The sequence below is a fragment of the Lipotes vexillifer genome, unplaced genomic scaffold (assembly GCF_000442215.2).
Source record: "Lipotes vexillifer unplaced genomic scaffold, Lipotes_vexillifer_v1.1 scaffold897, whole genome shotgun sequence".
NCBI classification, from domain to species: Eukaryota; Metazoa; Chordata; class Mammalia; order Artiodactyla; family Lipotidae; genus Lipotes; species Lipotes vexillifer.
In genome coordinates this window covers 1,367,876-1,376,607 of record NW_006785587.1, presented here as the reverse complement: position 1 = coordinate 1,376,607, position 8,732 = coordinate 1,367,876, and the positions used below count along the sequence as shown (strand labels likewise).

The 8,732-nt window shown below is 42.4% G+C and overlaps 1 protein-coding gene and 1 non-coding gene across 2 annotated transcripts in view; both read right to left on the bottom strand.

Moving 5' to 3' along the window:
• TIPARP (TCDD inducible poly(ADP-ribose) polymerase) overlaps positions 1-339 on the bottom strand; it is a 30,635-nt gene extending 30,296 nt beyond the window's left edge. Inside the window, exon 1 of the mRNA XM_007457653.1 lies at positions 46-339. The gene's annotated coding sequence lies outside the window, so the exon portion shown is untranslated. The remainder of the gene's footprint in view (positions 1-45) is intronic.
• Positions 340-8,449: 8,110 nt separating this feature from the next.
• Positions 8,450-8,522, bottom strand: TRNAW-CCA (transfer RNA tryptophan (anticodon CCA)). The gene has a single exon. It is a non-coding gene; the product is annotated as a tRNA-Trp (tRNA).
• Between the last annotated feature and the right edge of the window lie 210 nt (positions 8,523-8,732).

Below are 8,732 nucleotides of genomic sequence, written 5' to 3'. Positions count from 1 at the left end.
TCCCTGGGGGCGGGGGGGGGGGGGGGGGCGGGGGGCGTGGGGGACAGGCTAGGGCGTCTAGGGGTCGCAGGCCAGAGATGCGGCGAGCAGCGCTCGGGCCATTCCGCCGCTGGGAGCGCAGAAAGCTGCGATTGCACTCCCGACCCGGCTCGCTCGCCTGTCACCTCGAGCTCTGCTTTAAAGTGGCTTCCGGTCGCCTCCTCTCGGCAGCCCCGTCGCGGAGGCGGAGCCTGAGAGGCAGGGGGCCTGGGGTGGGGTGAGGGGACCGGGAGCTCAGTGGGTGACGGGTAGGCGGCCCGCCCCGCGTGCGCATGCGCGCTTACTCGCGGGGAGGCGCGCTCGAGGTGTGCGTGCAGCGGCCCCGTGCTCCCTGGAGGGGGCGTGTCCTCTCGCCGCCAGCTGGGTCTCTGAGGGTCTACGTCCGCAAGCGTCTGGGATCGCGTGGCTGTAAGGAGGGGAGGTTCGCACCGTGCGGCGGGCTCCACCTACCTGCAGACAGATGGAGGGTCACTTTGTTCGGAGGAAACTCAGGCACCCGAGGGAGGAGAGGATGTGAAACGGAACAACCCGTTTCTGTGCGGTTGGCTTTGTTTATTTGCCTCCTCACTAGAGGCCTCCTACCCCTGACGCCACCGACCCCGAGAGGAGGCGATCAGCCGCTATGGCCTTTGCGGCCAGACGGGGTCGCCCGCCCCGTTCCGCACAGGCAGGCCCTGCGGCGCACCATGGCCTGCGCTTGCCCGACCTGGTTGCACGCATTCCTGTTTCACGGGAAACATTCTCAGCATTGCAGAAGGGAAACCTAGCTTTGGGTTTTGACAGTAGAAGCACGTATATGTGTTTTAAAGGCCACAAACACGGTAGTGACTTGTTTATTCATTCAACAAATTTGTCGAGTGTCTATTGCATGCCTGGTGAACTGGAGGCTTAGACTACAGCCCTGATCAGCCAAGACACCTTGCCTGTCCTCATGGAGCTTTCGGAGCACCATGTACTCACCTCTAAAATATACACCGCCTGTGAATTTTCCATATTTTCTGGATTGTAAAATGCCCTGGATGGTGAGTCTGTTGAATAGTTTTTCAGCGGTGGAGGAAGAAACACTACGTTAAATTCATATAATCACCATGTATGTGTGTGTGTCGGGCGCGCGGAGAGGCCCTGGTCAAAATCAAAGAAAATTAATCACAACTGTATCCCCAACAGCTGGCAGAAAAAGGAACACAGCTCGCAAAGAGACACTCTCTTCATGTGGCCTGAAATCTAAGGTGGCTTAATTTTGTAGCTTGGAGGCATTCTGGGTTGAAAAAGTCAGCTATTACCTTACCAAACATGGAAGCCTGTAAAAAATAAGAGGTGGTAGTAATAGATATTAGGGTTCCAAGCCTTTCTTAAACTGTTCTAAACCAAACAGTGACACATCAGCAAAGAATAGATTAAGGGTAGTATCCTACCCCAGCAGGCTTATTACAAATGGCATCAGGGCAGGTGCCTTGATGCCATTTAAACTAAGGTGAGAATGATATGGACAGAATTCAGGGACTACTAAGTAAAAGTCAAGAATTTCCAGGCTTTACAAATTGTATTGAGACAAAATCTTGATGTGTGCCTACTCACATATGGAATTTCCTAGAAGCAAGTATCTGAGTTTAAATCTACCATTTTACTATTTGCTTTCTATTTGTTTCATCTGATCTGTGTTCTCTTCTTTCCTTTCATGCCTTTTGAAGTATTTTAAATTCTATTCCCTCTCAACAATTAGGTTACTTGTTATACATTCTTTATTCTTTTAGCAGTGTTTCAGTTATTTATTGCTGTGAATAAAATGACCCCAAAACTTATGACTTAAAACAACAACTCTTGTTTGCTTATGATTCTGGATTCTCTGGCTCAGGAATTCAGTCAGGGCATAGTGCAGATGGCTCATCTCTGCTCCATGATATCTGGAGTCTCACTTGGGGTGTCTCAGATGGCTGAGGCCTGGCTCAACTAGGGCCACATGTCTTGGGCCTCTGTTCTGGCCCTTGGCTGAATTCCCTGGTTTTTCTCTACAAGGCTTCTTCATGTGGCTAACTTGGGCTTCCTCACAGCATGGACCCCTCTCGGGGTTCCAAGAGGGAGCATTCCAAGAAGACAAGCCTCAATATGCAAGCCTTTGCTTATGTTATGCTTAATAATGTGTTATTGGCCAAAGCAAGTCACACTACCCGGCTCAGAGTCTATGTGGGAGGGGACTGCTTGAGGACATGAATATTGGGAGATGCTTAGACTAAGAGCAGATCATCTTAATCCCCAATCAAGGATTAATAATTAAAAGTTACTCCCAGGATGTAGCTCTTTGGAATCCAACTTATTTTTCACCCTCCACTCCCCAGTTACTCCCCTTGAGGCAACAGAGAACTCTAGCTAGTTCTCAACCTCTCCATTACTGCTTTCAGAGTGTCAATTGGCCCAAACGGAAAAATGGCACCAGATTCTGGACTCACCACTCTTGGATCTAGACTTCTCAGGCTGCTAAAATTTTACTTCTCCAGAAAGTGTATCTTCTACATTGTCTGCCTCAGATGTGATCCCTGGAATATAATGGAGTAGTAAGATCCTCCTAAAGAACAGAACCAGGAATTGACTGATTAAGCAAGGGCATGGAATCTTTGCTCTTTCCAATAGGATATGAGATGTTCTATGGACCAGTGACCACTGGGTGTTTCCATCTTCGCCTTTCTGAATAGGAGTTTTACCAACATCATGTACCCTGTCTATCCATCATTACTTAATAGGAGTATTGAGGCAGATAACTTTTTTAATTGGTGCCGGTGCATGAGGATCCACACTCTTACTGGGGAGTACTCCACATCATTGGGACTCCTGAATCTTGGACTCTAAGCTCATTGCAGAGACTTTGGGATTTTTTCTTTCTTTAAGGGAGGGGATGAGTATTCCTTATATGAGAAGAAGGGAAAGACATTGTTTGTTACCTCTTTCTTATTAGAAAGATCCTGACACTTTTTTTTTTTTGAGGAGAAGGGCTAGCAATATGCCTAGCTGCAAATGCTTTTCCCTAGATCCCATACACTTTTGGGTGGCCATGGGATATAGTTCTAGACACATGGTGAAGATGTCTAAAAAAGAATTTTTTTCCTAATGTAGATATACCCCAATTCATTTCTTCCTTTTTTTCTTCATCCTAGAATATTAACATGAAGATGGAGATGGAACCTCATGACAAAAATGAAGGTGAATATGATGTGGAAAATATGAGGTCTATAAGCTAAGGATCCTGGAGCAAGAATGAGAGGAGGAGCCTGGGTCATTCAGGACATCTTAAAGCTGCTGCTGCAGCCCTAGAATGGCTACCCCTGGACTTAGTAAGTCTGAAAACTAAACCCCAATTTGGTTAAACTGTTTTCTGTTATGTGTAGCTAAACATATTCTTGGCTAATACATAAACTGTCATAAGTTATCTTCTAACTAGTCTTCCTGCTTTCAGGCTCTACCAGTTAGACAGCAGCAGCATGACCTAGTATGTCAGAAATATAAGAGCTATCACAAAGCAAAACATCAACTCCTACAGCATTTACTGCCAATTCCAGATATGCCAAATTATATGATTAAGAAATACATGTTTATTAAAGAAAAAATAGAAAGTAGAGCGGAGACATAAGACTACCCATAGGTGAAACTTCTCAAGTCCCATTTTCACATTTTCCTATAGTTATGCTGTCTTATTTTATTCACAGGTTTTTCACAATAACATTATGGTGTATTCCTATTTTACCTAACACTATATTATAAGCAGTTTTCCATGTTAACACATGGAAACCAATAGCTTTTAAATAAATAGCTGTTTAACATTCCAAGTAACTATAATAAGTTTTACCTAACTCGTTTCTTGTCACTGAACTTAATTCACTTTTTTAAAAAATCATTCATTCACTGAGTATCTACTACCTTCAAGTCACTGGATTAAATATTATAAGTACATGTACATGAAGAAGTGGCTCCTATTTGAACGCTCTTCAGAACTACAAAAGACAAAACATAACATTCGACATATATAGCATATGCATGTGCACACTTTCTGTATGTGGCCCTAAGCCTTTTAGTTACTTTAAAATATGCTTATAGGATTGAAATATTCTAATTACCTTTCCATGTACTCCTTTTATTGATAATTTCTGTTATCCTTGTCTGCTGGATTTGCTTTAGCGTGACTGATCAGTTCAGTATAGCACTTCCAATGAACAACTTAGTAAAAGCTGAGACCACTTGAAATTTCAAGTGACCAAAGACCTCCTGTTTTCATTTTTATTAACAGAATACATGCTTCAAAGTATTAATATCTCTTTCTTCCTTTCTGTTTTCACAATTATCAGTAATACTTAATTCCCCAGCAACCTTCTGGTGGAAAGATAATCATTTCTGGTTACCACACCAAGAAGGAAACTGACTAGCATGACTCAGAGAGTCATGAAAGACCTGAGATTTGAAAACAGAGGCCTTGGCTCTTAGCAATGCTGTTCTGAGAACACAGCCAATTTGCATAAATGGCAGATTGACAATTCCTTATCTGTGAGTGCTAAGTCCAAGCTATAATTTTTTCTATGTACATAAGGACAACTTATTTTCTAACTCAAAGTGCATGTATGTACTATATTCAAAGTGAAAGAAAAGCCGAATTGTTATTATGCAACTGAATTACTGATGTTTTAAAACGTAAAACCTATTATTGAAAATTGTGTCTTGATGTTGTTACTAATGGGCCAACTCCTGGAATGTATCTGAAGGAAGATTTCCTAGTTTCCTGAGAGGCAGTTCTGCACCCTTGGATCCTAGAGTAAAAAAAGATTTTGGCTGAAATGTATTTACCTCAAGTGGGTCTTAAATATGGTGTTGGTGGGAGAAGATTGGAAAAAGCTACTAGAGAATATGTCACAGCAACTAAAAGTAGAGAATTTCATCAGCATGAATGGTGAATTCAAAGCTCAGAGGTAGGTTGGTTTAGAGCTTTACATGAACATGCCTTGATAAATGTAAACTTAAGATTCATATTTTCATAAAGTAATAGAATATTCGCTTTGCAGACCATTTCCAAGTTTTAAAAATATTTCTCACTTATAACCTTTTTCTTGAAACTCACTTCTTTTCTCCACCTCTGATGAGGCAACAAGGTACGTATGTCTAGGAAAAGTGAAGGCTTACTGGAAAATGATACAGATAAAATATGAATAGGATGGATTCTAAAATGTTTATGCCAGATCACCAGCTATTCTGTTTAGCCAAGATTTGTATTTGTAAACTGCCTAATCATCTGCTGGACTGTTCTTATCTTCACAGGATCCATGACAGCCAAGTGTACTCTTTAATCCCCTTCATTTTGGACCTGTTGAGTAATTCACACAGCACATAATCAAAGTGCTTTCTGATGTAACTGGTTTTGGTCTATATGAAATGATTCCTTCAGAGAAGTCCCACATTTTTTCCAGGCCATTCATTCAGTTTATTCATTTATTGGGTGTATATGTACCAGGTACTAGTTATGCAATGATGACTAAGATAATTCCTACTTTCTGTCAGTTGTTTGTGAACTGACCACCCAGATCACCTGGGGAAGTCGGCTGCAGATTCCCCAGCCCCACCCTAGACCTCCTGAATCAAAATCTCAGAGGGCAGAGGATTCTGCACTTTGAAGATGTTCTAGGCACTGCTGCTTTAAGAGTTCAGAGTTTAAAACACTCTGGGGTTGGGGAGGTGGACTTGGAGCAGGGGTAGGTAGTGCTGGGAGGGAAAGGAGATGTGGAGGGTATGCCCAAAGAGGAAAACAAATAAATACACTATAGTGTGGTAAGTGCTATAATAGAGTTACACCTGCAAAGTGCTAAGAATACATAGTGAGGAAGAATTAAGCCTGACTATAAATTGTCAGAGGAGAGAATTACCAAGATTTCTTGAAGTATCTAGAATTATTATTCCTTAGAATGTTAAGTAACTCAATTGTTTCTTCTTGAAGTACTCCTAAATTTAAAAAGAAAAATGTTTACTTTTTAAAAAAGTGAATTCCCAAGTAATTAAAGATGATCTTGAAAATTGTATGCAGAGATCATCCGAGTTAACAGCATTTCTACTGTGTAAATTTATCCTAAGGATATAATTAGGGTTATGCACAGGTTTGATTACAAAGCTATTCCCTGCAGCAAATAAATTGTGTCCAAGTGCTCATTTTCATCAAGTCCCAGAATCTGTTCTCCATGGACAACTTCCCTGTCCCTACTTTTTATATTGTCTTAAGCCATTCTGGACCATAAATAGTTCCCAGTCTTGTTGTTCAGGCTCTGTAAAACCAGTACTCTATCCCTACAGTAAACACTGTTTCCAGTGACAAAAACAGAATTTAGGAATTTAATTCATCAGTAGCCCTGGCCAGCCACACTGGGCAAGATCATGTACAGAGCATAAATTTTAATGCTAATGTCCAAACTCAATATGGTGATTTTGGCAGATTGGACATCCTAGCCATTCACTGAAAAGAGATGGCTCTGAAGTGCACTTGCCTTTCACCTCTGACTCCTCTACAGGCATATAGCTCCTAGACCATAGGTTTGCAACTTGGCCTTGAGCCACTGACTATATATATGTGTACACACACACACACCCCTATATGTATACATCTGTTTCCAGTCTCTACACAAGACCAGTCAAACCAGAATCTCTCAGGTGGGGCTGGTGCATTGAATACAGACTGTCTTATTTATCTTTTCCTCTCTGGTTCCCAGGAGAGCACTTGACATTATCAGGTACTTAATGTCCTATTCACTCATTCATTCATTCAACCCATTTACTGAGTATTTATGTTCTAGACATTTCTAAGTACTAGGGATACTAGAGAATAGAACAAATGGTCAACTCTTACCAAATATTCTAATGGGAGGAGACAGACAGGTGGTATCAGGTAGTGATGAAAGCTGTAAAAATAAGACATTTAAGGGTGGACAACCACATAATGTATCACACAAGGACACATTAAGAGCAATTATTCACAATTATGTTAAGACGATGCAAATAAAACCAGGACTGTCCTGGATAAATCGAGATGTATAGTCACTCTGGGTAAGATGGTGCTTTTTAAAAATGATGTGCTGTTCAGGAAAGGCATTTCCTGAAGGGAAACATTTAAGCAGAAGTCTGAGGAAGATAAAGGAGCTGTAGCCATGAGGATATCAGGGGAAGAGCATTCCAGGTAGATGGAATAGCATCTGAGGTAGAGGCAAGCTTTGCATATTAGAAAAAAAATCAGAGAGGCCAGTTTGATTGGAGTGGAATGAATGAAAGGAAGTTCTGCTGAAGAGGTCAAAGGGCTGGCCAGAGACCAGATCTCATATCTTTCAGGTCCATGGTAAGGAGTTTGGACTCCACCTTGAGACAGAAATCTATATAATTTACATTTTAAAAGGATTACTCTGGCTACTGGGTGTAGAAGAGCCTTGTAGGATGGCAGTAGTAAAATCAGGAAGATCATTTATTGGTGTAGGCAAGAGATTATGGTAGCTTGGACCAGTGTACTAACCGTGGCAGTGGCGAGATGTGATTAGACTCTGGAAGCATGATGAGGGTAGAACTGAGAGGATTTGCTGTTGAATTGGACATAGTTTATGAGGGAAACTGAAGAACCAGGGATGATCCCTCAGTTTTCAGCTTAGCAATTAGGAGAATGGAATTGTCATTTACTGAGATGGGTGAAGATTGTGGAAGGCAGGCTTTTGGGAACAAAGAGAAACAAGAGTGTAGTTTTGGACACATTTAGAGGCGATAGTTAGGGGCTTCCCCGGTGGTCCAGTGGTAAAGAATCTGCCTTCCAAGGCAGGGGACACGGGTTCGATCCCTGGTCGGGGAACTAAGATCCCACATGCCGTGGGGCAACTAAGCCCATGCGCCACAACTACTGAGCTCACATGCCTCAATGAGAGAGCCCGTGCACCAGAACTACAGAGCCCAGACGCCCTGGAGCCTGTGCACCACAACTAGAAAGAGAAAACCCGCACACCACAACTGAGAGAGAAGGCTGCATGCCACAACGAAAGATCCGGTAGGCCTCAGCAAAGATCCCGTGTGCCGCAACTAAGACCCAACGCAACAAAAAGAAAGAGAAGATGGTTAGTAGACAGATAAGAAGACTAGAGTTTAGGAGAAAAGGTGGGACTGTTTGCTATCATATCTAAGAATTTCCCCATTTCTAAACCTACATGGTGAATACATTGGTTCCTCCATTTGACATTCAGCTTAATTAGGAGGACCTAAATATGTGTCTTTTATTTTATTTTATGTTTTTTTAAACTTAGGGACCCTGGTGGGACTAGGGCTAGCTTTTATTTTTTAAAATATTTACTTATTTATTTGGCTGCACTGGGTCTTAGTTGCAGCACACGGGATCTTCATTGTGGCACGCGGGATCTAGTTCCCTGACCAGGGATTGAACCTGGGCCCCCTGCATTGGGAGCACGGAGTCTTAACCACTGGACCACCAGGGAAGTCCCTAAATGTGTGTCTTTTAAAAAGAGTACTGGGCTGCATTCTTCATTTGTAGATGAGGGAGATTTATTTTCACAAAGCCTGAAAGTGAGGTGTTGCCCAGTGGTGTCCACTCATTTCATATTTCTCCAGCTGAGGCAAACTGTAATCCCTATAAATCTAAGCTAATTTACAGTTCCTATTACCTAACTTTGTCAATGAAGACCCCA